General features: G+C 49.9%; 1 long non-coding RNA gene across 3 annotated transcripts in view; it reads left to right on the top strand.

Annotated features, from left to right (window-relative positions):
• The window catches only part of LOC132691833 (uncharacterized), an 80,999-nt gene that overhangs the window by 21,683 nt on the left and 31,688 nt on the right, over positions 1-27,628 (top strand). For 2 of the 3 annotated variants that reach the window (XR_009616016.3, XR_009616015.3), the window contains exons 1-3: positions 6,543-6,852; positions 7,752-7,881; positions 9,065-9,265. This is a non-coding gene — a long non-coding RNA (uncharacterized LOC132691833). Of the gene's footprint in view, positions 1-6,542; positions 6,853-7,751; positions 7,882-9,064; positions 9,266-27,628 lie in introns of those variants that run through there. The other variant, XR_009616017.3, reaches the window with a different exon arrangement.

Below are 27,628 nucleotides of genomic sequence, written 5' to 3'. Positions count from 1 at the left end.
GTGGCCGCCTTGCAAGTGCCAGAGCCACGCTCAGAAGTGCTTCTCGTTTCTATGTATATACGTTGTGCTGCGCGTTGGCTTTTCTTCCTTGTCGACCTTCCAGTCACTCCTAAATTCGGTTCCCGTTCTCTGCCTCTCCCTGCCTGCCAGTGCCACCCATGCTCTCAGCCAAGCGGTGACATTTTCCCCAAGCACAGCCTGTGCATGTTTAAAGCCTGAGATGCGCATTGGGGTTTGACTCCTCCTGCCGCCAGCCCTCCCTTTGAGTGTGTGCGCGTGTGTGTGTGTGTGTGTGTGTGTGCGTGCGTGTATGTGAAAGAGCGTGTATTTTTGGCCTTGAATCCCCATTAAAAAGAAAAAGAAAAAAAAAGAAAGAAAGGAAAGTCCTGGGCCAAAGACTGAGAGGCAATTCACAAAGCCTAAACACTGCCCTGTTGTCCCCACTGCAGGAGACACTTTGATGGAGGCAGGCCCACCAGTGAGGTGGTTTTCTTGCTGAGAAGTGAGGGGGCCTTGGGGCACTTCTCCCACCCACATTCCCCTGCTTGGTGAAAGACAGGGCCCCAGGCTGCCCCTCCCTTCCCCCTGGGCCGCCTCTCCCTGGAGAGCCATGGGAAATGTGTCCTAAGCACCATCCCGGCTCAGTCTTTGTCTTCCTGCACCTTCCCCTCTCCCAGCAGCCAGGCCCTCTGGGGGCTCTGGGGGCCAGCGGACGGCTACCTGGCCCAGTCTGAGTCTAGTGCTTGCTCCCAAGGGTCAGAAGTGGCTGCACCTGCTGCAGGCAGGGCTGCAGGTGCCCCTGGGCACGCGTCCTGGGCGTGATCCTTGTGGCTCCCCACTGCCTGCCTGGGCTCCTCCCTTCTGGAGGCCTCCACCTTGGCTTTTAAAATTTTTTTTTTTCAACGTTTTTTATTTATTTTTGGGACAGAGAGAGACAGAGCATGAACGGGGAGGGGCAGAGAGAGAGGGAGACACAGAATCGGAAACAGGCTCCAGGCTCCGAGCCATCAGCCCAGAGCCTGACGCGGGGCTCGAACTCACGGACCGCGAGATCGTGACCTGGCTGAAGTTGGACGCTTAACCGACTGCGCCACCCAGGCGCCCCCACCTTGGCTTTTAAATCTCTGTGTCCACGTCTATCCTGTGCAAGGGTTGCTTGTTGAGATTTGTCAGGGTATGTGAGTGTGTGAATGAATGAATGAATGAATGAACGCAAAACAAGGGTAGGGTGTTTGCTTACGACATCTGCCACTGAAATGCCAGTGGCCCCTCAGATTCATCTAGTCGCCTCTTTTCTGCATTGGTCATTTTTGGGGGGAGAGTTAAGGCTGTGCCCTCTTTTGCTCTCATAGGCAAAGTTCTTATAGTCTGTCAGGCATTCGCTGGAGAGAGCAGAGTTTGATGGCGTTCTTGGGGGACGAGAGAGGAAGACTCGGGCAGTCTTCTTGGGGAGGCGCTCTGAGCGGCCACGGGGGCCCTGACACTGGCCTTCTAGGTGGCAAGAAGGAAAGCAGGGAGGACATAGTGGGGCCGAGAAGGAGGAGTCCCTCCTCTCATGGAGTGGTCTTGGGCTGAGGCTATGGGGGGCTCAGAGGGCAGTGTTTGGGGCAGGGTCCTGGTTCTGCCCGGACCAGCCCAGCTGTCAGCTGGGCCGAGTCCCGCATCCCCTGGGTGGGAGGAGAAGGGGAGGCTTACATGCCTTAGTCTCTGCTGTGGTTGTCTGGAACCGGTTGGGAGATGCTCCATCAAAAGCATGTCACGACAGGATCCCTCATCCCATGCATTTGTCTAAAATGTGGCGAAATACGTGTAATGATCTTAAGACTGTAAGGAGTGAACACTGACATGTTGTACGTAGCTGTTGAAATGGTGGAGAAATTAAGCGGAAGAATATTCACAGAGCACCTACTATATCTAATACTTTGGATATAATGTTGCGCGTCGTGAGATTATTAAGGAAAACACCAGTAATAATATTGATAGATATCATTCACTGAGTGTCTTTTATGCGCCAGGCGTTCTGTCACATAATCCAGACAGTAACCCTTTTATCTCCAACTGACAGCTAGGGAAACAGACTTAAAGGGGTTGAGTAACTTGCCCAGGGCGACTCAACTAGTTCAGAAGCAAGGCTGGGACTCAGGCTCAGCTCCACCGCCAAGCCCCCCAAACCGGGAAATAGGTGAACATAGGAACCGACTAAGGCAACAGAAAAAGGTGTGAGATTAGATGCTCAGGGCTTTGGTTCTGACAAGACATCTTATAGGAGGTGGTAAAGAGAGAAGGTCGTGGAAGCTGAGGTGGTGACAAGTGTCTGTAAGGAGGTGAGGGAGGCTTGATCCGGATTTGGGTAAGTAAAGCACTACAGAAGGCATTTCAGGATGGATTGTAGTGCGTGTGAGGTGTGTGAGGGTCAGTGTCTTACTAGACAGGAGGGAGGTTTGGTTTAGGGAAGAAGAGGCAGCAGATTCCCGTGGTTAAATGTTAAAGTCCCCACCCCTTCAGTGTGGATTTGGCTAAACTAATAAACCTTTCTGGGTCCCAGCTTCTCATCAGCACAACAAGGATAATGACAGCACCCTCTCTCCCGTTTTGTGGTGACGATGGTGAGGTAGTTCACGGGAGGCACTTAGCACAGTGCCTGGCACATGTTAACTCCTACATGCATGCCATCTGTGTGGAGAATGTTCTTTCCTCACTTGATAAACTCCTGGGTTTCTGTGTTCTCTTAACTGCTCCCCCTCCCCGTCCCCCCGCCTTTTCAAGGTCCTCCAGCCACTGAATCATCAAGTCCAATTGATTTGATCTTTGTAATATTTGTTCTTTTTTTTTTTTTTTTTAATCCTCGCTCACTGCCACCACACTGTTCTAGAGCCCTGTCATGACATGCCTAAATTATTGCAACAGACTCCGACTGGTCTCCTGCCTACACTCTTTCTCCACACCAGTCTACCTCGTACATTATCACTAGATTGTTCCCCTGAACACTGCTCTCTCCATCACACTTCCTTGCTCAAAACCTTCCGGTGACTCACTCTTGCCCTTTGATATTAAATCCAGATTTTAAGCTGAATCTCCTACACCCTACTTTCTTATCTGCGTCTGTTTCTCAACATGGCTGCTCTTACTGCCCTACAAGCATGCCATGTTCTTTGCCATAAATCAGCCTTCATCCCTATTTCCTCCTCCAGGAACCCTCTCTTCCTTTCCACCTAGCCCAACACTAATCTCCCATGCTGGCCCATCTGAAACAGTCCTCCTCTGTGGAGTTGTTCTGACTGGTCCAACTCATGAGATCTCTCTCCTCAGTGGACAGCTCTTATGCTCTCTCTGTGCCTTGCTCGTTTGGCCAAGGGCTGTCTTCTAAAGATCTACTGTCACGAACAACGAAAAGCTCCCCCTGTCCCCCCGGCGATGGGCTGCAAATTCTCAAGGGAAAGTCAGTCCCCTGTGGTTCCCGGCACAGGGCAGAGGTGAACACGTAAGAGGCACTCCATACATTCTTTTTCAGTTAAGTTTGTTGAGTAAAGGTGGATGTGAGCATGATAATAAAGAATGGAAAGTGGAACGGAAGAGCCTCTTCTCTGGTAAAGCAAGGGAAATCCCTGTGGTGCAGCAGAAGCTCATAGCTCAGGATGGGCAGCCATTCACATCTCTGGACACCAGCAGCCTCTCTCTCTGTGCTTTCCTCTGGGTCGTCCCCACATTCTCCAGCCTTGCTTTCTGCCCTTTGAAGCTGCTCCTTACCCACCTCTCTTCTCTGGGGCTTCCTGGTAGAGCTCCCAGCCCTCGCAGAAGACAGGCGAGGCTGGGGTTGGTGCTTAGATGTTAAGTCTTGTATCTGACACCCCACCCATGGCCCGGCTGGTAGCTCACCATTGGTTGGGAGCGTTCGTTCAAGGTCTCAACAGATGAGTCAAGGGTGTATGAATGGAGACTAGCACGCTGCGGAGTACGATGCAAAGCCTTTCACCGTAATATGTGGCCATTTGTTGTATCCTTAACGACAATAACAGCAATAATGGTGATAATCTGATGGGAAGAGCGCAGCAGGATGAGTGATGGGTGGGACAGAGGAGAACCTTAGTCTCATCCTGGGGACGTGGGGTTTCAAGCCAGGCTTTCTGTTTTTCGGGGGGTTTGTGCTCCATGCCCAGCTGGCAGGATGCCTCCCTCGGATTCAAAGGGGGAAGAAGAATCCCTCACCCGGGGATCTTGGGGACGTCAAACCGCTCCTTACGCAACAGCCTCCTAATGAGTTAAGTGTAAATGAATCAGAAGCAGATGGATTGGATTGTTCTGGAAATACACCCGAGGTTTGAAAATTAAGGGAAAAAGCATTTGGCAAAAGGCATTTTGGGGTTTGCCAAGACCCAGAACATTTGAAAAACAGTTCAGGATTTTTTTTTTCTTTCTTTTTCTTTTCTCTTTGGTTGTAAAACCCCAAATGCTGCCTGGAGGTAGTAGATGAGACGGGCCTCGTTCTCCTCTCAAAGTGAAGTTCCTCCTGCCGTGTGGGTAATGGACCCCAGACCGGAGGCAATGGGGTAGGGAGCTGCACCAGGGACTGGCTGTGTCCGGGGGGCAAAGCGTCCTGCCTCCCTTTGCAAGGGGAAGGCGGCCCCTTGACAGAGTGTGGGTGTCCGTCCTGTGCGCCTGCTCGGGGCCGCTACCTCTGCCCTGCCGTGTGCCTCCCGCCTTTCATAAGACTTGACTCACCTCGTCCAAACATGAGGAAGGTCATTATGGAAGGGAAATGGTCTCCAATTTGCTAGGCGAGAAACTTTGGACGTTAGCAAACGCTAATCCAATAAAATAGAAAGTGAAGTGTTTATTCTAGAGAAAAACCCTTTAAACAATTTTTTTTTTTTTTTATTAGTCACATTTGGCATAGTTGAACCTTTCCCTGGAGGGACCATCTTGCTGAGGGAAAAGAGAGAGAAAGCAACTGTCTCAGCAGAAAACCCAGCCCAGCAGTTCCTAACTCTGTGGCTTGGCTTGCTGGGTGCGTCAGCCTCGCCTGCTTCTGATGGGACCGATCTGGCCCCCGGAGTCGCGGCGGACGGAGGCTGGGAAACGTGGTTCAGGCTGTGGGTGCCTTAGGCCCAGGGGGAGCGGGACACGGCTGAATTCCATCCTGTCCTCAGAGACACAGCCGGTGTCTCCATTCGCGTGTTCATTTACTCCTTCCTTGGCTGTGTTCAGGCCGGCTCATAACCTGATCCTTTGGTGAAGGCTCTCCACTGTTTACCAAGAGCTTTCACATATATGATCTTGCAACGCCTCTTCTCAAAAACCCAGGGAAAACCCAGGGGCCTTCGTGTCATCTTGTCATCCTTATTTTAGAGAGGGGGAAGCTCTTACCCCAGTCCCACAGCCAGTGAGTGGCAGGGCTGGGTCTGGCACCTTCGCCGGCCATGCTTTCTTTTCATACTTGAAATCACTCTGTTCTTGATCAGGATCTATGTGGTTATGTCATCTTGTTACATCACCCCATATGGACTGCAAACGCCTTTGGGGCAAGGATCATGTTTTGCACTCCTCTGTAACTCACGTGGTGCAGAACAGAGCATCTTGTACATGGGATCTGCTTAGCAAGTATCTGATGGATAGGGAAAAAGACTTGGGTAGAACTAGGGGCCGCCCCAGTTCAGGGCAGACAGATTGGCGTTGCTGCTTTGGGTCTGTGGCATCATCCCTGATTGCCACCTGACCCGTCCCCCTCACCCCCCCCCCCCCCCCCCCCCGAGTCTTGACCCAGCCTCACACTCCTCAGCTGTAGCATCATTATCCTGATTATCACCAGCTCCACACGCCGAGTTCCTAGAGCGGGCCAAGAAATATGAAAGAAGGTGTTAGCTTCTAGATGTTGTCCCAGCCAAATAAATACCAAACAGAAGCTCTGGAATTGGAGGGAGGAGGCAGCCCACGTGCAGAGGAAGTAGAAGGACCATGTGGTCTCCTAGCGGGGGCCTGGCCCCACCCTCAAGTGCGGGGTTCCATCCTGCAAAGCTGGGTGACCTCAGCCCACTGCCCCTGGCTGAACTTGAGAACAAAGATCCTTTCTGTCCCGCCTACTTGCTTCTTAACCATATGAGTGAGAGGGCAAAAGAGATCCTGTTTTGAACTCCCAGGAGAAAAGACAGCAGTCATAGTAACAATTATCTGGAGGTGACGGCTGCCATCAAATAGAAAACAGCTCACCCCTAAGGGCTACTGGAGGCCACTTCTAGGAGCTAGAGCCATGTAGCCTTCTCTCTGACTCCGGGGGTGAAGGAGGCGAGGGAAGGACAGAGAACACGAGGGATTCTGCTTCGGATGCATTCATGTTCTCTGATTCTCTAGGCATGAAGGGCCTCCCCACCCGCCCCTGGTTTCTCCATCCCCCCCCACCCCCACCCCGATCTATGAATTCTGGCTCCTCCATCTGTGACATGATGATTCAGGGCAAAAGTGGACTTGTCAGAAACAGGAAGGGAAGATAAGATAAAAATAAAACAAAATAAAGTAAAAAGTTAGCCAGACATAACTTTCTCCGCGCAGCAACATTCACATCCTTAAAACAAAAATCCCACAGCAGAGCCCAGAATGGGGGCCAGACTTCGGGCTCCAGGTCAAGACTGGAGAGCAGCGGGGGAAGGGATTCAGCGCCCTGCACCCGCCCAGATGCGGGAACAGAGAGCCAGGCGGCCCGGCCAGGACCCAGGGCTGTGGGCAGTGGGGCTGCCTCAGCTCTGCACGCTGTGCTCAGCCCCCCTTCACCCCAAGAGCCAGCGAGCTGGGGAGCTGCAGCGTGATTGATGGGCCCCGGCTTGAATGGAAAGTCCAGATTCCAGGGAGACAGCTTCAGAGGTGGGAGGGGAGACATTTCTCACATCTGCAACAAAATTAAAAATTAAATAAATAAAATTTGTTAGTTTACAAATAGAACTGTTACTTGTTACTCATGGTATTAATCTCCTATTTCAATTAAAACATTTTTATTAGAAAAAAATTTTTTTTTTCGGTAACGCCCGTGAAAGACGTTTGTTTCAGTTGCCAACATTTCTGCAGAACTAATGTGGGTGGATTGTGACAGATATAATTTCTCCATCCTACAGTTTCATCAACTTGAGTTCTGTTAAACTATACCCGCTGGGCTTAGCTCCTTTTAAAGTTTCCGCTTTGACAGGTAGATTTATTAGTCTTGAAATTTGTACAAATCAGATGTCACTCGTGGCAACTTGTCAAAATGTCAGTCTGGCGAGGCGGCATGAAAGGCTTTCTGGAGAGAGAGACAGACGCGAGGCAGGCTTTAAAGAACTCCAGCGCGAGCCGTAGGAAGGAATGGGAGGGATTGCAGCCTCTTGATCCTGAGGGCTTTACTTTATTAAATATCTCAGGCTGTACAGGGGGAAGGGCCCTCGGATCCCGGGTCTCTGAGACATCACGTCTGACAGCTCCCAAACGATGGCTCCTGTCGGTTACAGTGTCAAGTTTCTTTGCTTGTTATGTGTGCTTAGTGGGAGAGGGTGCAGGGGTGCTCACATGGGGGAGGGGGGGCAAAGCCAGGTCTTTTAGTTCCAAAAAAAGCTTGGGTGGGTCTGTGCAGTTGGAGGGGCGTTCCAGGGTGGGCTCCCTTGGCCAGAAGTATGGGGCGCCTCTGGCTCACTGATGCAAATTCTATTTCCACTGGGGAGAGGAGGGAGCAGGAGGGAGAGGGAGGCTCTCAGGTGCAGACCGATGGAGACACGTCTGCTCTCTCCTCGCAGGGCTGCTGCGGGAGGCAGCGGGTGCCACACCAGTCCCAGGAGCCTGGCCCTCGCTTTCCCAGTCTGCGGGGTTCCTGAACTTCCCAGACTTCCCTGTCCCGGGTCTGTTAATCAGGGATCCTGCGATTTGGTAAGCTCCATAATTATCTTAGTTTGACATGGCAGGAAATGTTATTCATAGTCAGAAAATTATCTGAAATTTTTTTCCCCTGGGGAAAGGGGGCAGTGCTGTAGAAAGAACCCAGCCGAGGTCCCTGATGCAGCTTTCCCCAAAGACTGACTACGTGGGGGTGGGGTTGGCTTGGGGTCGGGGGTAGGGTGGGGGGGGAGATGTGGTGGGTTAGGCATTCAGAGCTCTGGGAAGGTGCCCCAGGGGCGGGGCTGCTGCTACTGCACTGGTGTGTGTGTGTGTGTGTGTGTGTGTGTTGGTGCGCATGCATGTGTGTTCTCCTGTTCTGTCCCTCTCTCTCACTGGATTATTGCACTGCTAGCTCATCTGTTTGTCTGTCTGTCCTGCAAAGTTGGGCGATACCAAATAAAGCTGTAGTTCTCTGTATTCCTACTGCCTCTCTCTCCCACTTCCTAAGGAGTTGTAGTGGGCTTAATACTGTTGTCCTCAGAGAGGAGGGGAAAGGCGCTGGGGGATGGGGACTTGCTTCCATGGGTAAGTGTGAGACTCACTGCCCTATAATGGGGTCTTCCCTCCTGCTGCCTCAGGTCAGGGTTGGGGGACTAGCAGGCTGGCCCCCTCAGTGTCACTTTCCCAAGAACCACCCCCCCCCCCCCCCCCAGCTCTGGTCCATCTGTCTGCCTCCCAGATGTCTCATGGGCATCAGGAGCAGGCGTGATTTGCTTTGGGAAGTGTGAAGCATGCTCTCTCTGCCCTGTCTGTTCCCCCTCCTTTTCATGTCTTTCCATGTTGACTGATGGAAGGCCCTTTGCTTCATAAGTTCCTAGAAACTCCTGCTAAAATGCAAACACCTCCTCTGAAGGGTGACACTCCCTCTCACTAGGGATTGGATGGCTCTGCTGAAAGCAATGAAGTATTCTGTGGAAAGGGAGTGGGGCTGGGATCAGGGGGAGGAGAGGCACGGGCATCCAAGGGGACCTGCTCCACCTTGTTATGTTTTTGAGGATCCAACCTGCTCCATGCATCTTTGTCCTGTCCCCAGAGTGGGGAGCTAGGCTTTTCACAGAGATCCAGGAGGGCTGGGGGAGGGAGGGGCAGCAGCCACTGTCCCCAGTCCTCCCACCTGCCTTGCTCTCTGGGGGAGGGAAGGGGACTGACACTTGGCCCTTCTGTCCCCTTACAGCACACGTGCTGACGTTTGTTGGTGGCTGAGTCCTTTTCCACCAGCAGCATGGAGTCTGAGGCATCAGGTGGGACGACTTCCTTTCTCCGGGCCCAGGAAGGTGTTCTGTGGGCATTCTTCCTGAGAAGGAAAAGAACCAAGCTCGCCATTTATCCTTGCGTTTGGAGCCTGGCATCGTCAGGAACTGCACTGACCTTGCAAGTGAGTGAGATTATCCCAGGTGAAAAATCTCAGACATTAAGAGGCATGATAATGATACTGGTCATGATGATATAATAATAGTGGTAATTATCCTAATAATCCCCTAGGCTGTGTGCATGTCTTTCCAAGTGCTCAGAGCACTTTCCCATTTGTGATCTCACATAACCTCAACCTACTTCTGGTCGAGAGACCAGGTGGAGTGGGCCATCATGGCCACACAGGGAAACTGAGGCACCCGGCTCCTGCCTTCCACTCTGGTCTTTTTCCCCTCACTACGCAAATCCTGGAGAAATTAATTGTCATTTTTGTTGTCACCCATCCTGTCCCTGAGAGTGAAATACATAGGCGCAGGCACTCACGTGCACACGTGCACACACGCACACACACGCGCACACACACACACACACACACACACACACACACACACATACCTGCAGCTTCCAACCCCCAAATGTGCCATTACTGAAAAGCACTGTAGCTTAGGGAGTTGAGAGACTTAATCGCCAGCCTCCACCCCTGCTCATTCCTCCTGTGCTGTGCGCAGGTTTGCTCATCAAAAAGGAGCAGGGAGGAGGCAGATCTGAGGAGCCCTTCACAGGGGAAGACTCTTTAGAAGAAATCACTCGGTGTCATAGTGTAGGGTGACTTACTTTCATGTGGCAAATACATTCTGGCAGCTCCCTGCTCCACATGGGATAGATCATTAAAGAAGGGGTGGGCCCAGGGAATTTTCCCAGCCCCTCCTCTAGGACAGCTCTGCCAGTCACAGGGAGGCATCCTGGGGTCACTTTCAAAGCAAGAGCATGGGGTCTTGAAAGGCTAACCAGTAGAAAGCAGAGAAAAAACAGTGGGTGCTCACTGTTAGCTGGAGTCCTGTGATTCCATTTACTAAATGTGTCTCTGCTTAGTAATTTCAGGGCCAGCAGGGAGAGAACATGCAGGGTTGGGAGGGCGGGGGGAAGGAAGAGGAAGAGGAAGAGGAAGAGGAAGAGGAAGAGGAAGAGGAAGAGGAAGAGGAAGAAGAAGAAGAAGAAGAAGAAGAAGAAGAAGAAGAAGAAGAAGAAAAAAAACCCACTAGCCCGTCTGGCATCAGTTCAGAAAGCTCTCCAACTCACACATCTGGTTCTTATATTTCAAAGTTAATTAGTCATATTGAGGCTGTCTGAAGATAAATTTATCATCCAGAAAAAACACAAACAGTCTGAAAAATGAAAGGAAGTGAGGTGACACGGCTTGACGTTTAAATAAATCATTTGAACATGATTAAAAAACTTGTCCTGTCTGACACCTAGCACTCGGGTACTTTGTAAAGACTTTTTGACAAAGACAAGTCCCTGTTTGGTATACAAAAACCCTTGCCATTTAATTACTCAGAATAATCTTGGGCCAATTACTTTTCTGAGTAACGACCAGGGAGTAAGGCCCGCAGATGAGCCCCCCTCTGGGGTGGCAGTGGGGGGCTTGGTGTGGTCCGTGATTATCCCAGTGACAAACAAAACACCTCAGACGTGAAAGGTTTGGGTCACTGGCGGGTTTTTCTGGGAGAGCAGCGAACATAAGCAAGCTCTTAATCTGGCTCTCTCTGCATATGACTTGAGTTTGAGCAGGAAATCCTTCCCTAGCCCAAAGAGGAAAGATCCTCTTGACATGCCTGGGCAAATCCTTCCAAGAACCAGATGTGTCCTGTTCCTTACACCTCCCAGGGCTTAGATGACAGTTTGAACTCTGACTAATGGAATGAAGAGTTGGGGCTCTCTCTGCCCCAGCTGTAGTGGGCAGTGGCCAGCTGGGGGTGGTAAAAATGTAAATAATCGTGAGCTCAGATATGCTGGTTTGTTCCTGGGGCAGATGGAAGTGAGTTGGCATCCAATACTCCACACGCTCGGACCTACCACCTCCACTTGTCCCCTCCCAGCCACCCTGGCTCTGCCAGTGTCCCCCGTGTGCTTTGTAAAGGTCACTGGTTCTTGTTCTTTGTAATGACAGATAGCTCTTCCCAGCCCGGCTCAGCGATGGGGACAGACGTCTGGAGCCGTGGTAGTAGAGATACTTGGTGGCATCTGTGGGTGTTTCTAGATGTAAAGGAAGAGGGGGGCATTCTAGGGCTTTCTCCACCCCTGTCGAAGGTAAAATGGCTCTTGGGGAGATTTCAGCGTGCCTTCCAGTTTGCCCTTTACTGCATTCCCCATGCAAGACAAGAGTGATATAATCCAACATGAAAGTTTTCTCCTATTAGCAATTTGGTCTCATCAGTTTTGTTAATGGGATAACAAGAGGTGCTGGTTATGGTGCAAAAGTCTCATCATGTTGGTAATTTTCACTGTAACATGTTAGCAATCTGTCACTATTTGTTTCCAGCAATACTGGCAAGAGTCTGCTTACATCAGGGGCTCTAATTTTCTCTCCACACCACCAGGCTGTTCCTCCTTTCTCTGGCTGGGTAGCTTCCCCTGCATTGATCTGTCTCTGTCCATCTTGCTGGGCCTTTGTTTCTACTTTCCCGTGTGTGTGTCTCTCTCTCTGTCACCTCTCACCCTCTGATAACTTAGTGCAATGTTTGTGTTGGAGGGAAACACCATCCCGGGGCAGCCTGCAACGATAGAGTTCCAGATCTGGAAGCCTCAGATTATCATTGCCCACACCCTCTCCTTTGTCAGGTGGAGAACCTGAGGCCCGGGCAGGAAAAGTGACGTGCCCAACATAGCAGTCCGTTTATTGTAGTCAGTGCAAGGTCAGGCCTCAGACTCTGGTTTTGTGACCTCAAATCCACGGGACCTTTTACTACTCGAGGAACAGTGTCATGTGAAAAAAATCAGCCAGTCCCTGAAACCAACTTTCCTGAACATGGGAAAACTCATCCAGGTCAAGTCAATAAGGTCACAGAGAGGAGTGCGTCTCCTTCACCAACGGAATGGGGCCTTTCCCAGCTTAATCAGGATGAGCCCTCAAACCAGGTGGTTGGCCCAGGTGAGTCATCCGACCAGCTGTGATGTCTCAGTCTCAGGGTCCCTGCTCTGGAATCAAGAAAGGGAGTGCTCTCCTCAGTGAATCCTGGCCAGCAGTGGGGTGGATATAGCTACTGGCCCTGGCCGTGGTCACCACCTGTCCAGGACAGAAGCCCTGGCCATAAATAGTCTTTCCTTTGCCAGGTGAGATGCTCCTGCCTGCTTCCAGGCCCCATTCCTCTGTTGCAGCTCTGAGAGACCTTCACCTTGTCCTTGTGCATCTGTGGGGGTGGCCAAGATTCACTCCTGCTGGAAGTGTTCACTTCCACAGCTGGTGCCTTGAGGTGCCGAGGCTGAGAAAAGCCAGAAGCACCACGCTGTTGTGCAAAGATACCAGATTTCCGTTCAGACGGACTGGAGTTTGACCCTTAGGTCTGCCACTTAGTGGCTGTGTGACGTCCTAGATACAGAAACTGTTAGCCTCAGTTTCCTTACTCGCCGAATGGGGATTCCTAACAGTTTGCTCATAGGTTTGTAGTGGGGAGTAGAGAAAATGTGTGCAAAGACCCAGAAGGCTCCAAGGCACATGGTAAGTCTGCCTCTTGCTCACCGTGTGGGCCAGGTGACGCAGGTACCTACCTCAGCCATCTTTCGAATTCATTCCCGGCCGTTGCCGAGCTCACAGTTCAGGGTGGTGACCCAGCATGTATCTCTGGAGGTGTCCATTAAAGGGTGCTGGCCTGCCGGAAGAAGTGTTCTATTTCTAGGGTCAAGGAGAATTTCCAAGGTGGAGGGATTTGGAGCAGGAATAAAACATCTGTTGAGTGGAGGGAGAAAACAACTGACCCCTGAGTCACCAGAGGTGTTGACGTTTAGGGGAAAGAATGAACATTCAAGTTTCTGTGCTGGGGTGGGGGTGCAGGGGGAGGAAAGGAGTAAGAAGACTTTGATTCGGGTGCTGGAAGAGTGACTAGGATTCTATGCAACCTCTCGTCAAAACCTTCCTATGAATTGTCCAAAGCTTCCTTGATTGCTTGTAATGAAACCACCAGCTGACTCTGAAATCCCCGAACAGTCTCATCACGCCTGATGAATAACAAACACTGTTCACAGGGCGGCCACTTGGCCACAGGAGGGGGGCGGTGTGCTCCTCTGAGAGGCGCCTGGCAGGTCTGCAAGAGAGCAGAGCCCAGGCTGGGTCCTGTGCGCGCTCTGGCTGGGTGTTCTCGCTGCCTGTCTGTCTATCTGCTGCTTCCTTTGTAGGTAGCAGATTGTGTGTGTGTGTGTGTGTGTGTGTATGTGTGTGCGCGCGCGTGCATTTGCCTTTCCTATAACTCAGGTCTCCACTTGGGAAACCGGAGGGGGAGCAGATTCATAGGGGGAAACAGTTGAAAAAAAGAGGTGGTCTGGGCAGATAGGATCCGGAGACCTGCCTTCCTCTGGCTGCGGGAGATAGGGCCAGTCTTGTAGCCTCTTTGAGTCTTGATTTCTAGCTGTAGAGACCAACTCATGCTCACTCAGAATGTCATGTCATGCCCGTTTCCTCGGTGGGGAGGTTTCCCCCAGCATGGGGCCTAAAGTGTCTCTGTCATTACTCTGCTTTTTGTTTTCTCTTCGCATCTATCAGAAGGGTTGCCTGTCTTGTTAGTCATGTCCTCTCCAGAGAGTGTAAGCGGTGTGACCACAGGGCCTTGGCCATCCCGTTCCCCTCTGTCTTCTAGTGCTGGAACACGGCACTACGGAGGCCACAGGCACTCAGGCATACCTGTTGACTGAATGAGGGAATCTGCAAAGAGCTGCCATTAATGACTTCCTCTACCTCCTAGGGTTCTTGTGTGGGTCAGATGACAGTAGCTTGGAGAATAATTTGAAAACACGAAAAGAAATGTGCCAAGTGTAAGCCATTGACATTACTCTCCTGTGGGAGGCAGAAGATACTCCTTTGCCAAAATCTCTCAGTAGCCTTGAGGTGAGGCTGGCAGAAACTGGACATCTTCCAAGTGCCTCCCTGCCACCTACACAGGTGTCCTTAAAGCAAGACCTCAGACTGTACGACAATGGAACTCAGATTTACTCACATTTGTGGGGCGTCTGCTGCTTTGCTGCTTTGGGTGCTAGGAGCAGGGGTCCTGAAGTGCGTAATTCAGTCTCCATCCTCAGAAAACACCCCATCGAGGGGGCTGGGCCCAACTTACCGACGAGTAAATTTCCACACAGCGACACGCGCAACAAGCGGAAGAGGCAAGTTTAGGCACTCGTGTCGCTGGAAGGAGTGATTGGCCCTCAGAAGACAGGGATGACGGCAGGGCCACTTGCAGGATGAGGACCTGTTTTCAAAGAGCTTAAACCTTGGTGGAGAAGTTTGTTGGTTTTTAAAAAATATTTTTAGAGGTTATTTATTTATTTTGAGAGAGGGAGAGAGCGCGTGTGAGCAGAGAGAGAGGGAGAGGGAGAGAATCCCAAGCAGACTCCATGCTGTCAGCACAGAGCTCGATGCGGGGCTCGATCCCGTGAACGTGGGAACCTGAGCCGAGATCAAGAGTCAGACACTTTGCTGACTGCCCCACCTTGGTGGAGGGGTTTCTTTTGCCACTGGGTTTCTCAGCTTTCCTTGATCTTGCATGACCACTCCCCACTGCCCTGACATTTTCGACAGTGTTTCCCGATCACCCCCAACATGAAGTTTTAGTACCGCAGATACACAATATATCTGTTTATGTACTGTGGCTCTTTGGAGAGCCACAGACCATCGCATTCTCTTAGAGTTTTGCCCCCCCCCAAGAATCAGTTTCTGCCTCCTTGGGGCGATACTATCCCTGCTGTGAAGGCATGTGATAACACGCCTTTTTGCCCTCCCAGCCAATTCTGCCGACCTCACACAACTCCTACATGCCCTGATGGCTCTGTGTTCTTCCCTTCTATCGACTGTCACCACATATGCAGCCCCAGGATAGGCACAGGCCTCACCTCAGTCTCAGGGGGCCTTCCCGGACCCGGTGGCTGTCTCTAGGTGTTAAGGGTGCTCCTGGCTCCCTCACCTCCTTTTCTGCTAGGGAATTTGGGGAACTTCCCCTATCGTCACCTTTGCTCCCAGGACCCACCTGTGTGGGCCTGACAGCACACTCTCGATTTCAGGAAACCATTGTGGCTCTCCCCTCCACACCCCTGCCTGGTACGTCGCATACAGTCGGGACACCATCATCCTTCCTTGGCCACCCTTCCAGTCACCATCACTCATCTTTCCATTTCAGCAGCACCGATAGCCCCTGACGCCGCCCGCATGGGCGCCGATGGGACCCAGACGGTGGGGCTAGGCCACGTGCTTCCCACGTGGGGCTTTGGCCTCTAGACTGTCCACCTCCTGAGGGCAGGGGCTGCCTCCAGTTCTTCCTTTCAGTTCCTCCCTCTGCCTAAGGCTGTGTTCAAGAAATTCTTCTTGGGGGATAGGCATAATTTTTTCCTTCTCGTCACGATGAGAGAAAGCAGGAATTGTCCTTTTTATAAATCTTCCCGTGGACTTCAGGGCACAGAGTAGGGGCGCAAGAAAATGTTCATTGAGTGAAGTAGGCTGGAGAGTGTTTGCCCCGTGCAGACAACGTAAGGCTCTCAGGTCCCGGCAGCCTGGAATTTCGCTTTCAGAGTCAGATGGCTCCCAAGGCTTGAACCCCAGTTTCTCAGGAGCTGAGAAAGACACCTGCCCGGGGTCACCTCTGGTCACAAGGTTAGTGTACTCCTGGAGGGAGAGCCGTCGGCATTTTAGCTCCGTCGTGAAACCAATCACAGTTGCGAAGCAGTGCTTTCTATGTTCTGTCCTGGGCATCTCAACAACGCTTCTTTTGGGGGCCTTTTTTTAGAGCAGCCTCTGGTTGGGTTGGATTAGCAGAGACATTTAGACATTCTGCTTTGCAAATTACCGGAGAAATTATATCCCTGTCATATTTGAACACTCTGAAATAGGAAAGAATTACTTTATTGGGTGTTCCCCCTCCCTCCTCCTAAATGTTCGAAGCTAACGAAATGTTTTCAAGCAATTTCTTGCCACTAGGTTTGGTGGAACTTACTTCAAGTGTCTTTCCAGAACCTTTCATAGAAAAGTAATTGTGTAATTAGCTATAAATTAGTAAAAATTATGCTAATTACTTCCAGGTGTGACATATTTTGTGCTTAAAAACAAGTAAGAGAAATAAAGGGGCTGTCACTGTGGTTCCCAAGTGAAGGTTGGCCCAGGCAGGCTTGACAGGCTGATGGGCACATTTACCTAATATTATTTTTTTTAATTATGTAATTTCAGAATAAGTACAAACAGACCCGAGAACACAAGTACAACAGACAAAACCCAGGGGTGGTTCTTTTTTTGTGTGTGTGCTTAATTAAAAGGAGCCTAAGCAGGAGCTTTTCCAGTACTTTCCATTTCACAGTAGTAAGGGGGGAGCTGGAGGTGGAGGCGGAGGGGGGGGTGACGAGTATCGGTGTCGGGGGATGTCTCTGGGATTTACAGGGTCCTTAAGCCAGAAGAGGTCCAATGGTTCTCTGGAGGTTTGCCCTCTCTTCACACCCCCTTTACCCTTTCACTTGTTGATATTAAGGTAATGTGGACCATGGCTCAGAAATGTCAGCCATCGTGTGCTAACGGATTGCCTTCATTAGCATGCATCACTTTATGTGGCACAATGCTTTATCGTACTGGTCTTTCTCACATCTTTCTCCCCACAATCCTGTCAAATATGTAGGACAGGTACTGTGGCCTTCATAGTGTCCCTGAAAGTCGGAAGGACCACTTTCTCTTGGCATGGGGTGAAGGGAGAAACAAGGAGAAGGTGGAGTGTCCTTCCTCTTTTTGTTCCTTTCTCCTCCTCCCCCTCCTCCTCCTGTTGAATGAATTTTGAAGTTCATTCAACAATGCTCGGTACTTCTCTGCATTCACTGGCAATGGCGGTAAGGTACAAACCAACCAATCAGTGGAACGTATTGGGCCCTGTGGTAGGTGCTGGGTATCCTGAAAGCCGGTATCACAGGAGAGCTCACTTGTGGAGAAGGTAGACGTGAGGAACTGATTCGATGGGATATGAGGAGTACTGTCACCACAGTGATGCTAGGTCTTGGGTTTCCTAAGGATGGCGCCATGTTCAAGCATTCTGTCTTCCCCTAAAAACATTTGTGTGAGTGAAACATTGTGTTCCCAACTCTGGTTTGGAGGACGTGGTTCCCCAAGCTGTAATAGAGTGACATAGCAAGGGCTGAAGCTGGATGAGGGTCCTTCTCACAGACGACAGGCATATCAGCTGGATATTCCAGGGTAAATAGAAATTTTGCAGGCAGAGGAGGGGAAGAGAATCCTTCCAGTCCATGGAGGTGATGGCTGGGAAGGACTCTGAGGGATGACTGAGGACGGTCTTTCTGATTATAATGCTTGTGTTATTTGACCTTCCCCATGGAGACCTGGTTCATAGCCTCAGGAAGAGAAATGTTAGGTCTGATAGGTCAGCTGGGCTTGGAGGCAGAAGACAACCCCCACCCCCCTCACAGGAAAGCAGAGAACCCCTGCTGCTCAGGAGGAGACTTCCTCCGTGGGATTTCTGACAGAGTGGCTTCCCAGGCTCTGCTGGTCACCATGTGGTCTCCGCTCACCTCTCAAGGTGGCTCACATGTCAAGGCTTCACGGCCACAAAGGTAAGGCAATGGATTGTTTGGCTTTTTAAAATCTTTACCTATTTATTTTGAGACAGAGTGCAAGTGGGGAAGGGCAGAGAGAGAGAGAGGGAGAGAGAATCCCAAGCAGGCTCCGTGCTGTCAATGCAGAGCCTGACGTGGGGCTCAGTCTCACGAACCATGAGATCATGACCTGAGCCGAAACCAAGACTTGGATGCTTAACCGACTGAGCCACCCAGGTGCTCCTAAGCCAATAGGTTGTTAAGGGGCGGCTGATCTGGGGGTAGCCCCACTGAACAAGGGCACCAGCTTAAGGAGGAAAGGGAATGAGAGAATGGGAAGCACACATGTGTTCCTTGCCACCCTTGACATTCTCCACAACCTTCTTATAAGTTTCGTCTCTCCAGATTGAAAAAAAAAAAAAAAAAAAGAGACCCCATTGAAATATCTTTTTGAAACTGGAAAGTAGAGAAATATTAGCAAAGCATAGGAAGACTAAAAACAAACCCCAATGACAGTAACAAACTCAAACAAAAAGGCGCGGCGGACCAGGAGGCGGGGTGCCGGTTCGGGTCCTGACGGCTCCTAGTTGTTCACCTCGCTTGACCTGAGTCACTTTTCCTGTCCAGCCTTCTGATTATGCATTTTTAAAACAAGAGGGTAGAGCCTGTTTATCTCAAAGTCTTTCCAGCTCTGATCTGTCACCTTTGCATTTCAATTTTGATTTTTGGTAGCGGCATGAGAATAAAAACCTTTATTCTTCCCTTGATCCTCAGCTCAGAGAAGACGCAGGTAAGTGGGCTGAGTATCACTTAGTCTGGAGAGGGGCCACGGACGGGTCTCCGTCTCACAGTTAGGCTCGGGGACATTTGGAAGTGTCCTACAGTCAAAAAATCCTTTCTTTCCTACAGTTTCCATTTTCCCTGGGGTCAAGGTGCTTCCTTGACAAAGAACCCTGTGGTGTGTGATCAGAAGCCCAAGTTGCTTTGCTTCCTATAAAACACAGCTTGTTTGCTTCCACTGGTCCTACCATAACGTAACCATAGTAACAACACTAATAACGACGAGGACGCTGAAGGTGAGGGGGCTAGTATCTACTGAGCGTGTGCCTCTGTGTGTCAGACGTTATTCTAAGAGCTTTGTGTTTATTAACCTATTTAATCCTGTGTGGTAGGTATCATTCTTTTTCCCATTTTACGGATGAGGACACAGGCACACAGGGAAGTTAAATGACCAGGACCCTTTGTGCTGGGCTTGAGGAAGTTGCATGCATTTGGAAGCAGATGCTTGCCGCTTCAAGCCCTGGACTCCCCAGCCAGCCACCCGAGGCTCTTGAGGATTAAAGGAGACAATCTTTGTGACAAGTACTTTGCAAACTGTAATGTGCCATACACATGTGGACAGAACCCAGTGAGGAGGTGGGGCAGATGGGACTCATCTGGCCAGCGGTAACTGAGCCTCCCATGCAGGGACAGCTGGAATCTCAGAGAAAGGCAGAAAAGCTGAAGCCCAGGGTGAGGGAGAGAATTCCCTGCAGGCAGATCGGTGGTGTCTCTGCCCCGAGGCCCCATCCCCTTTTGGGATGTGTCTACGTCCAGGCAGCAGGTGCGAACCAGGCACAGCACACACACTGGGGCAGGCGGCCTTCCTCCTGGGAGCCCAGCCTTTAGCAGTTTGATTCTCCCTGGTTCTCTCCCCAGGTAGAACCAGGCAGGGGTTGATCTGCTTTGTCATCATCTGTAAGATCAAGTCCATCCACGGTGGCTGACATACGAGCCCTCCCCAGCAGGTCCTGCCCTATGATCTGGTTATATTTCCTGCTGGCCTCCACTAAGCACCTCTCTCTGCTCCCGTGGCCACTCTCCTTGACATTCCCTGCAGATAGCGTGCCGAGGTCACTCTGGAGCCTTTGTGGATGCTGCTCCCTTTCCTGAAATACTGGCTTCCCCCACTCACCCCCAGTGACAGCTGAGTTCTACTTCCAATTTCAAGGCCTTTCCTGCAGGCCTTTTTTCCTTCTGTGAGCTTTCAGGACTTCTATCTCTAAGAGATGGTATTACTTGGCTATCTGGGTATAGCTTTTCTGGAGGGCAAGGGATTGGCCCATGACTCAGTACCTCCCCCCACTTTTAATTTATTTTGAGAGAGAGGGAGACAGTGAGCAGGGGAGAGGCAGAGAAAGAAGAAGAGAGAGAAAAATTATATCTGTATCGCCAGTGCAGAGCCTGATGCAGGGATTGAACCCACAAACCATGAGATCATGACCTGAGCTGAAACCAAGAGTCAGACGCTTAACTGACTGAGCCAACCAGGTACTCCTCCCCCCCCCCCCCATTTTAATACCCTCAAGTTTTACCTTTTAGACTTTGCTCATAGTGGGTGTGTAGATGCTATTTATAGGAGGAGAGAGGAATGATTTAGACTCCCTTAGCTTTTCCGTGTAGACTCTTTTTGTGAGCAGTTTGGTTAGTGTTCATCTCCAAGGCTGGTTTTACCCTGGGTCTAGGAAAGCACTGTGAGTGACTAGAAAGAGCCCCACTGCCCACAAAGGACATTTGTGGCACATCAAAGCCTTGCTAACTCCCACCCGTCAGCAACTCCCACGTCGGGGAGGTCAGCTGCCTGATGTGGAGTCTTGCCCTTGGCCAGATGAGAGATCTTCATACACATGCTTTCCTGGCCAACATCACCTGTGGTAACTTCTGGAAGGGAGAATTTTAAAAGTCAAATGCATTCCGTAAAGGCACTTGTTAGTGGGTCTTTGTAGATGTGGTCATGACCTAGCGCATAATTTGCAGGGCTAAGTGTGAATCGAAAACGTGGGCCCCCTTGTTCAAAAATTATTAAGAGTTTCAAGGTAGTGACAAGCAGAGTGTTATTCTAAACACGGGACTTTCTGGGTGCCGGGGTGGATGGAGGGGGACATGGTGGAGGTCTGTGTGGCTAGACCGGTGGCCGCAGGCTCAGGAAGCTGGCTCTGCTATGCTGTGAGTGTGATGGCTCTTGCTGCTACCGTCCTGGCATAGATGGTTATGGTATTGGTGTATTCTTTTTACTGGGCCCAGTTTCCAAGTTGGGTAATAATTTTAAGTATCTTACATGTGTCCAGCACTATTTACAACACCGTGGGTGTGTGTGTGTGTTTAATTCGTGTTTTTACAGGCTCAGTAGAAGATAGAGGTTCTCCTCTGAGAGATATTTACAAAATTATAAAAGAGACGAGAGGTGCATACATTCAATTCCCATATATCACTGTCAGATGAAGAAGAGGGGGCTCAGAGAGGCTAAATGATTTGCCCAGTGTCACATAGCTGCTCCAGGACTTGGGTACTTTGTGTGTGGCCTTGCTCACAAAACACTTCAAGAATGGTGTGCTTGGTATGGGGTGCTAGGAGCCGCAGGAGGTCAGAGAAGCAGGGGTCACTGGTCAGGGCCATGGACTAGTCATGGCTGACTTGGAGAGCAGGAAGGGTTCTGGCTGGGGGTGGAGGGAGGGGAGGGAGACTGGGAGGGAGCACTCTGCAGTCAGGGAGGTGGGTCTGGCTCCATGAGAGATGGGGATCTCTCCCAGACCCTCTCTCCTCAGTGCTCACCTTTGTTTACTCCTTTCCTTCTCAATAAGATAACTGTTCCCGACAGCCATCTCTCTCCTGATTCTAGTTCCGTTTGAATGTGTTTTCCAAACTCTCTGGTCACAATCTATAGCAAAAACTATTTTCCGGTGTGGGCCAGTATACACATATGTGTGTGTGTGTGTGTGTGTGTGTGTGTGTGTGTGTGTGTGCTTGTAAGTTTTGTGTTTATTTACCTTTATGACATCTGATGCAGTCTGATGTTTTCTGTTATACTCTATTATGTAATTAAAAAATTCAGATAATGACACGCCAAATTGAGGCATGCCCTGAATATGAAATACTGCTTTAACTCCACTCTGCCGTGGCTCCTAGACAGGAAGAATTCTTCTTCACTCTAGCGGTATGTCTTCAGCTTTCTGAGCCTGTGGAACTTTCTCCTTCTGGTTGCCTAAAGCTCATCTTGCTGGCACTCACCCTGGGATCCCCACTCCTCCTAAGTTGGATCTCATTATATTTTTATGCATTTGCATCTTCTCTGCCCAATACAAGGGAGTATGACTTCCTTGCAGAGAAAACACATGCCTACGATACGCAATTAAACGTGGAAGGAAGTGAGAACTCACACAGCCCATTTTCCTAGCCCGTCTGAGGCCCAGCCCTGTCCTTTGCCAGAGCAGGCGTTCAGTAGGACTTTCTAGATCGAACACTCAGTTGAGAATCTCAGAAGGGACTTGGGAATTTTCTGAAGGGTTGACTATAACCTCAGCACTGCTGGTTTAAAAGGCCTCTCGGTGGGGCTTGCTTCTGTGTGTTCCCGCAGCGAGCTCTTGGAACTCCCTTTCTTGGCTATTCCTTGCCTTGTCACATTTCTCTGCCGACAGCCTTGCAGCCTCAGCAGCACGTCTGGGGCTTATATCCTATAGCTTTTTCCTGAGCGATGCTAACTGGGATGGTGGAGGGTCGGACAAGACACGCTTGGCCTGGCCGGCCCCCTGAGCCAGACAATAGAAACCCTCCAACACAAGCTCCCTACGCCCGCCCCATGATGTGGGGAGAGCACTGGGCTCAGTGTCTGAACACCACACTTCAGGAGTCCCCTTCCCCAGACGAATGACTTTGGGGAAATGGCCTGGCCTCTTGGAACCTCATTTCTCTTCATTTGACACCTCCTGGGCTTATTGAATTGACCACGTTAACGAGCACGTGGAAACTTTAACTGTATGGCTGTTTAACGATACCTGCATTTGTAACTTATATTTGCACAGCAGCGCCTTCCCCTGCCTGTCTTTTAACGACTGCGTGAGCTGTTTTACAACCAACCTCAATTTACCGAGGAACTGAGGTTTGGTTGGCCAAGATGACTCGGCTAATAAGGGGTGGAGATAGAATCCAACTCAGTTTTCTTTTTCCAAAGTCTGTATTCTTGTTGTTATCATCATTGTTTCATGTAATTATATCAGCCTATTAAGTTAATTATTATTTCCTCCAGCCCAGGGGTGCTCTTAAGGGAGTGCATTTCTGTTGATGCAGGGAGGGTTGGCTCATGGCGGGTCTGGGGAGGCAGTGGTAGGAAAATGAGAGGAAAAGAAGGGAGAGGGTATGAGCAAAGGGCTAAGTTTAGGAATCACGTGAGGCTGGTTGTGGAGGGATTCCTGGGTCGTTTCATTGCTGTTTCAGCGCCTTGGGTCTCTGGGCAGCCATCAGACACGCCATCCGTGATTTTAATCAACAAACCAATGAACCAATATTTACTTGGGGATTTAGAGGCTGACGCAGAAGACTCATCGTTGGAGGGCACTTTGCACTGGGGTCATTTTCCATGGCCACACAGTCCCAGACCGCTAGCTCCTGAGTTTGGAATTGAAGGGGGTGATGTTCTTGGGAGAGTTTGTGAGCCCTTGGTGGTTTTCTTTCCTGTGTCCTGTCAATGCAGAGGGGAGAGGGTGGTGTCAGTGTTGGGGTGGGACCGTCTTCTTTGATGACTCAGCCTCCCCAGTGAGAGGCACCAGTCAAGGGTGACTTCACTTCCTTTTGTCAGTTTCCAACCTGGTCTTTAAAAAGTGCTTTGACATTCTTTTCTCCAACGAACCCTCCCAGGGATCCCATGTGGTGGATTCTAGCACCAACCCATTTTATAGGTGAGGAAACTTGGGTCCCAAGAGAACCCATGACCCACCCAACATCATGAAGCCAGGTTTGGATCTAGGTCTTTTGATGATAGAGCCCACCATGGTCATTCTACTTTTCTTCCGGTGCCTCAGCTCTTGTATAAAGGGCCAGGTAAGAGTGAATGCGAGTTACCCAAGCAGTCATGAATTGCCATGGGCTCCTACAGAGGATCTTCAATCCCGTGACTCTCGCCTCCTGTGTTGAAGATTTTGGTGTTCTGTTCTCAGTTACTTCCTCTGGAGGATTGCTTTCCAACAGGTGTTAACACAGTGATCTGCATAACTATTAATAAAACCTTTGATACGGGGTCTGTAAAAGCAAACCAAATAATTCAGAAGGTCCCATTTCTCACCCCCTCTTAGTGGTAGCTATTGTTAGTAGTTCCATATGTGGCTTCCAGACATTTTAAGCATGGATATGCTGTATATGTATGTGTGTGTTATATATAAAATGCTTTTAAGCATAAGCAGGATCCTACTATGCATATAATACAGCCGCTTGCTTTTTCACTGAAAAAGAATTTATGGACATGCATTCATGTTAGTACCCATGGCCCTACCTCATCCTTTTTAATTCATGCATAGTATTAATATTTCATTTTATGGATGAACCCGTTTATTTAACCTATTATCTACTGATGGGCACTTAGGTTGATTCCAGCTTTTTTCTATTACAAACAGTGCTTCAGTAAGCATCCTCATACAGTTGGATGAATTCAAATAAATGAATTTTCTGGCATGTAGGATTTGTGCATTTAAGATTTTGATCGATACTGCCACATTGCTCTCCAAAGAGGTTGTCCCCATTTACGACATCAATCTAAACATTGTTTTTTTGCATGTGTTCAGTAAATGCTGGGGAAATTGGTCCTGGCAGTTTATTCAATTATTGTTGTGATTCAACTATCCACTCTGCTCAGGGGTGATTCCATCACATTCTGGGTGTGTGATTTAAATCCTATCTCTGCCCTCACTGGCTGGAGGATTGTGGGAAGTCGGCTTGACTTTTCCGAGCCATGATTTCCTCATGGAGATAACAGTACCTCAGTTGAAGAATAGAGTTAGGGACGTTGGGAATATTGGTCAGGCTTCTTGCCCAGTGCCTGACACACAGGAGGTGCTCAATCAGTGCATCCTATCTTTATCCCCACAAGGGCGGTCAGCTTCTGCCATTGGGCCCTAAGGAGAGAGGATTGCAGTTTGCCAAAGGACTCAGAGGCACTATTGTTAGTGGTCTCTCTAAATTTCTAGTGGCAGAGTAAACACTCTTAACTTCGTAGGTGGCAAGTCTCTTTAAGGCAGTGACTTCGTTTTCTACTTTGTGATGTTAGAGCACTGAGCCTGGGCCTGGGATGTGGCAGGTGCATTTGGGGTGACAGGTGAGCCAGGGTCTTGACCGGGGACTGTGCGTATCAGGAGACCCCATGGAGGCAGAGTGTCACTTTTAGATTCTACATCCACTAGGAGACATAAGTTATGCTTCTCACTTTTTCCATTTGGAGAATTTCAGAAAGAAGCCTCAGTGGAAGTTGGGGGAAGGCAAAGAACCAAAAGCTGGTCTAGGCCCAGAAATCTCCTTGGAGAAACTGCCTTTGGGACTTGGTGGTGAAGTGGGAGGCAGGGCCTGATGCTGTCTGGGAAGCCCTGTGGGTAACTTGCACGGGGGGTGGAGTGAGGGGCTCGTGGACCCCGAGTGGCACCCTGGCCTCTCTGGCTGCGGTATTTTGAGCCCCCTCTTTTCCACTGGGCTGGTGCTATGAGGGCTGCTGCCTTATTGTCCCGGGGACTTTCCACCTACTCTTCTGGTCTTTTCTCGCTCTATTTTTAGAAAGGGCCTTGTCCTTCTTTCCCCCATCAGCCACCCTCCCCACACTGCCTGCCTGCTCCAAAGGCATCTGGTGTCAAGAACTTTATCTGGAAGGCTCGATCCCTGAGGTCTAGGGCTGTCAGTCACAGCTCAGCGCGTTGGCCTGTGTACACATGGGGGGCAGGGAGGAAGCAGGGCCGTGCCCTGGGGCGTGGGAGTAGATTCAGGACAGTGGCCAGGTGACTGGAGTTAGGATCTGGGTTTGCCCACCAACATCTCACTGTATCACATCTCTCTGTGCCCCCAGACTTCCCTTCTGTTAAATGCAGTTACACCTGCCCTTGTCTCATCATGAGGGAGCTCCAAGGACAGTCTGATACCAAAGCAAGAGAAATCACAGAGGAAATTCCTCTGTCAGTAATTCAAGAAGGTGGTGTTGCATTTGTGTCTCTCATGAGTCCTTCGGGATTGAAATGGGCCAAACTAATCATATCCATGCAGAGGTTGGAACCTCCTGCCTGCCTGTGCTTAGTTTATTCACAGAGGGCTAAGTCTAAGTTCCTTCCCTGTCCTTACTAGCTGTATGATCTTGAACAAGTTACTTAACCTCTCTGGGTCGGGGCTTCCTCATATATAAAATGGACATTAGCAACTCATTAGGTTGTGACAGGATTCGATGTTATTATTGTCTTTGGCTGCACATGAAAATCCCATTTCAAGGCAGATAGGTAATACTTGGCCTTCAGTCAAGCAGCCTATAGACCAGTATGCTACAGACAATGCTATAGCATGCTGTTAACTCTATTCAATCCCCCACTGCTTCCAGTGGGGAAGCTTAAAGAAAGGCAAAGCCTCTTTGGTGGCAGTAGCGTTTTTCAAAACTATATTCCATCTATTCCACTCGATTGCATTCCATTCTATGGCACCAATACCATTCAATATGCTTTCCCTGAGACATAGTTGGCTGAGTCAGGAAATCTGACTTTCGTTGGCTCAGCCTGAATCCTAGAGTAAGAAACAGGGACAGAAAAGGCAAATCGGAATCAAGGCTCTGCTGAAGAGCTTCTGAAGAAAAGAGTAATGACCTCTGAGCTCTGGCTTCTAACTTAGCCCCTGTCTGGGCATGGACCAAAGGCATGGGTCCAGAGTTGAAAGAGAAGCCTGGTCTCTAAGCAACCTGTTCATGTTGGTTTGGCTTTGCGATGAAAGTGAGGAGTGATTTCCACTCCTGGGCAGCTGGGCTCTGGACATTTGAGAGAGATGAGGTTAATTGTTCCCATCTTCAACTTGGCCTGGGTCCTTTTTATTCCCACAGCAATTCCATTAAAAAAAAAAAAAAGACACAAGCTTGTATATTTGTTACACATACACACACACACACACACACACACACAGAAGAATCCAGAGAAAAACAGATGAGCAAGCTTACTACCCAGGTCCTATCTGTAGGCCAATTGGGAAGGAGTGAAGACCCCTGTGGCTTGAATGTTGGTATCAGCACTATCAAGTGTTGATTGAGTTTTTGGTCCCAGTAGGAAAAAGCATGTGTGAAATTCAAATACAGAGTTTCAAACCCTTGAGCACTTCCTGAGAGTCTCAATGGCTTTAATGAAGGAAGGGCATCTCTTTGATGGCAAATGATTATCCCTCACCGTGCAAGCACAAATGGGATCATAATTAAGGATTTTGATATATGTTCCTCCTTGCCATGGATGGGAGCTGGCATGTAGGTTCTGTTTATCTCCGTCTCCATAACTTTATATTCCCCTCTACCAGAGGGATGTTGCCACATGCAAATGAAAGGTTATATATTTGTAAGTATTTCTGTAGTTTAGCGATCAGTTTGGAGCTGTTCATTTCTCCCTCTCTCTCCTCTTCCTTCCTCCTTCCCCCCTTCTAGTACCATTTTGCAAATTCTGAACCAGACGCTGGCTTCCTAGAGCTGCTTACATTGCTTGAAATGCCGGAGATCCTCATACAGGGTGGAGAACATGGTGCTTGGCCTGGTCCAAGTGCGCTCCTACCATTCTCTCCTTCCAGTGTCTTTCTTGTCTCCTTCTTTCCTTATGGGGCTGTCCACAGGGGTGGTGGCAGTTGAACTGGTGCCGAATTGTGAATGTATATTAAATCTTCCCAGGGCCGAAGGAGCCAGGAATGCCACCAGATAACTTGACTCCTGTCGCTCCTTCATTCATCAAATGTATGTTGATTGGGTGTT

This window comes from Panthera onca, chromosome B1 (assembly GCF_046562875.1).
Source record: "Panthera onca isolate mPanOnc1 chromosome B1, mPanOnc1 haplotype 2, whole genome shotgun sequence".
In the NCBI taxonomy this organism is placed as follows: Eukaryota; Metazoa; Chordata; class Mammalia; order Carnivora; family Felidae; genus Panthera; species Panthera onca.
This window is presented reverse-complemented; position numbering and strand designations above follow the sequence as displayed.